The sequence below is a fragment of the Cygnus olor genome, chromosome 5 (genome assembly GCF_009769625.2).
Source record: "Cygnus olor isolate bCygOlo1 chromosome 5, bCygOlo1.pri.v2, whole genome shotgun sequence".
NCBI lineage: Eukaryota > Metazoa > Chordata > Aves > Anseriformes > Anatidae > Cygnus > Cygnus olor.
In genome coordinates this window covers 61,974,236-61,978,251 of record NC_049173.1, presented here as the reverse complement: position 1 = coordinate 61,978,251, position 4,016 = coordinate 61,974,236, and the positions used below count along the sequence as shown (strand labels likewise).

Below are 4,016 nucleotides of genomic sequence, written 5' to 3'. Positions count from 1 at the left end.
CTTCATTCCATCCACTTTTGACCCTGAAGTATTTCATTACACAGATTTATAATGCAGTATGTCATTTTTAATAATTTCATGTATGATGCTCTCTCCAGGGAAGTAAGGATTCTTTCCCACTTAGATGTTTCAGGGTGGTTTGTGTAATAGCTGAAACTAGACTGAAATCTGATGTAATGCACAATCAAAACGTTCTGTTACATTATAGTACAGTATACTTCAATGTAATTTATTCTTTTTCTTTGAGAACCATGACTAATTACAATGTCAAAAGCCAATCATAATACACAAATGGTAGCAGTTTACAGACATGGCAATATGGCAACTACAGGGTTTTTTTTGTTGTCAAGTTTGGTTAGTTTGTTTAATGTTATACGCGGGGGAAAAAGGGAAGGGAAAGAAAGAAGGAACACGAGAACAGTTTTGTCTCATTTCTACTCAATAAAAATTCTACTGAGATTATGTTGCTACCAACAGCACTTTCTGCTTACAAAACCAGTGGTGCCCAGTGAATATTATCAAATTAAGTTGGTTATCATGCATGTCTTTTGCAGCATATGGTGTTAATGGATGTCACAGGCTGATAAATGCCTTTGTAGAATATAAAGGCATGGGGAAGACCTAAGAGCTGGAAGATTTCAGTTGCTGAATTTAAAGGAGGCCAGCTGAATGGACCTAGTTGCATTTTCCATCAGCTCCTCACAGTCAATTTTTAATCCGAACTTCAAGGGAATAATAAAGGATGCATAGAAGAAGTCACACACACATCTCATAAAACAAAATTTATCTTTAATTTGTAAGTGTCAACAGCAGTACAAAAGATGGAGTGATGGTGAATAGATTAAGGGTAGAGAGGACAGTCTTGAGGTAAATGAGCATAAATAGGCAGTCTTATAGACACTCCCCTGAGGGGTCTAAACCCCTGTCATGGCATATACTGAATCACCCAAAGATGACATGTTTAACATATCAGGAAAGCACCTTGTGCAAAAAAAAAAAAAAAAAAAAAAATATCCCCCCCACCCGAAACATGTAGGTAAGGTGCCAACGTACACCAGAACATACTGTATATGGACAGTGTCTTTCAATTTTGTCTTTTCCATTAACAACTGAGGCAGAGGAGGAGAAGACTTTTAAAAGTACCACTGAATGATTATTTAATATTTAATTTACCTCACGTCAATACTGCACAACAAAATTCAAGAAGTCTGTTTATGCAATGAAGCAGAGCTAAGAATAAATATTCTCTTTTTTGTTGTTGCTGAGAACAGATTTTTTTTTACTCAATATCCTTAGCAAACTTTTTTCTTTCTCATTTTTTTTCTTCCTGTATCAAGAGGAGAGTGTGAGATGTGATGGCAACCTTTTAAGTTCATTTAAAAACTTTACACTGGACTGTACAAGATTTTTTTGATAAACTATTTACATTTTCAGACTTTAAAACATATTCAAAGCAGCAATAGACACTAGTTTTTCCTCTACACGCCCAAATAATCACCAGCCATGGGCCCAGGTAGGTACCTGCATTGTATATAGAATTTCTACAAAGAAAACCTGCCTGTTAAATTAGCCAGTGGGTGCCCAACAAGCAGACCTCGCCATCAAGAGCTGCACCCACAGTGTTGCTATAGGAATCAAAGCATAGTACCTTGACAAGAGAGTCTCAGTTGTCCCAACAGCTCTACACAAACTTTACAATTTGAAACAGCAGCTAGCATGTCAGTCCAGCATGTCAGTGAATTGTGCTGATTAAATTAACATAGAGTACAATCTCACAATATACATCACAAACAAATTACAATGTCAGGAAATAAGAGTTACAGTAAGATAAGTTATGTAGTAACAGCTTATAAGCTTGTCTTAATGTAATAAAAAAATTTGTACATGGGAAATACAATAATGAATGAACATAAATGCTAAGCATTCTAGTTTGCTACAAGCTGAAGAAGGGTACAAGAAAAAAAAACGTTGCTTTCTAGAAAGCAAAAAACAAATGACAAAGGAAGACAAACGGAGAATGCACACTAGCAGGTCTGCAATGTGCAGCATACAAACAGTTAAATATTTGCACATTCCCCATACTCCAAGAGCACCAAGGACCTCACTTGTGGTTTTTAGAAAGCGGAAATTACAAAGCAAGCCATGTCACTAAGTTGCTTTATAGCTTTCATATTGCCATAAATACCAATTTGATAAGTTTTCCTTTAGCCTGGTTCACCCCACCCCACCCCCTGTTTACCCAGCGTGTGAAATCTCAGAATACTTCTTTGTCACCATTTCCAACAAATCTGGTACTTAAAAAAGAGCGATGGATTAAAATGAAATATATTTGCATAAACATATATCTTTTTTTTTCCTTCTGTAGTAGTACATTACAGTATATCAAAAATGTAGTTTGATTTGAGAAAAATCACATATATTAATGGGTTATTTAAAAATTGGTTTGGGGGAAGTTGTTTTTTAAAGCAAAAAAGTTAAGTGTTTTGTAAAAGATCAGATGAGGTCGTATAACATTATTCTTTTAAAAGAACATGCTTAAGTGCCAACTTGAATCTTAAAAAAGCATGCAAAACTCAGAGGGTCCAAGCCCATTCATCAACGTCTCATAAAAACATGAAGAACTCTATCATACATTCTGCTGGCCGCATCTCCAGCGCAGTTGTTCGCACTGTGGACCAGTTCAGCATAGATTACCCCGCTGAACACCAACACTTTACTGGTCCTCATGACCACCACAGAAGTACTAACGTGCTTAAAAGTGATCAGGTAGGTAAGTGTTTTGCTGGGGGAGGGTAGGAGTGTTAATCCTGTAGTATGTTTTGCTAGGAAATGATTTTTGAAATGCCACGTCATTGATATGACCAACCCCGCGAGAGGACCATGGTTCAGATGGCACTGGGAGGTGGTTGTGTTTACGCTCGGAGCAGTAACTGTCCTCAGCTGACTGCCGTACACTTTGCAATGCCGTTGTTTGCTTTGCGTTCCCAACTTGGAGCAATCCCGTTTCTGCCCTCCCCCTGCCTCACGCTGCACCTGAGTACACTGATTTAGGAGCACTTTGTGATCCCGTGTATTCCCAGCAGGCAGTTGCACAAACTAAATGGTGACGCCCAAGCACACGTGCCGACCAGAACTGGGCCATTTCATCTGAGTCATTTCTCCACATAAACCTGAGCCCTGTTTTTATCAAGCATGAAGTGAACTATTCTAGCTGGTATCAGACTGTTTCAGGAGTGTTCTTCTCTTGAAAATAAGTATTTGCTAATTTTCCAAAAAGAATATATATTGTATCTGTTAATTAAATAAACTGTTTGTTCACAGAGAAAATAGTATTACTATATTTTTGCATTACCTGAATGGAGTTGGTATTTTTTTCAGCCAGTGTTATTAAGGGGGGCTCAAACACAACAGTTAAAAAGCAACTCCATATGTCCTCTTTGTATTTTGTGGGAACTTTTTTGCCCAGTATTATAGCCTAATATGACAGTAGTATAATTTAATTAATGTAGAAAATAAAGGTTTGATATTACTAAGTCTTGATTGCATTGCAAGGACCATCTTAGTCATGACAATCTTTCCAGGAATATGCTTTTGACTTCCAAATGCCATTCTTGTTAAGAATTAAAATATTAAATCAGTTTTACTTGGATTCAGAAAACTAACTGTTGTTTCCTATCAGCTGTATCAGAAACTTGGCATGTTTAATGTATCAACTTTCTAAGAAAGGAAAAAGTATTCTGTGTTTGTGGGATATGCTATCAAAAAACAGTGAGAGCACAAGTGAGGCAACTTGCTGTCCCAGCTACAGGTCCACAATACTGCGCTCACACTGCAGGTGGAAATTCAGCATCTACATGAGGTACAGTGACTTGTCAGCATTTAATATGGACCAACATACACTGATATAGAACAAAAGTAAATACATAACTTATACTTCACTAAGTATCCATGAACAAAAAATAAAATTCTATTTCCTATGTTATATTTACACAATTTTAAAAAAATCTAAAATGAGA

General features: G+C 36.8%; 1 protein-coding gene across 9 annotated transcripts in view; it reads right to left on the bottom strand.

Annotated features, from left to right (window-relative positions):
• Positions 1-213: 213 nt before the first annotated feature.
• The window catches only part of SOX6 (SRY-box transcription factor 6), a 385,626-nt gene continuing 381,823 nt past the window's right edge, over positions 214-4,016 (bottom strand). For all 9 annotated transcript variants that reach the window (XM_040557484.1, XM_040557486.1, XM_040557485.1 and 6 more), the window contains one exon: positions 214-4,016. This exon is cut by the window's right edge and continues 3,671 nt beyond it. The gene's annotated coding sequence lies outside the window, so the exon portion shown is untranslated.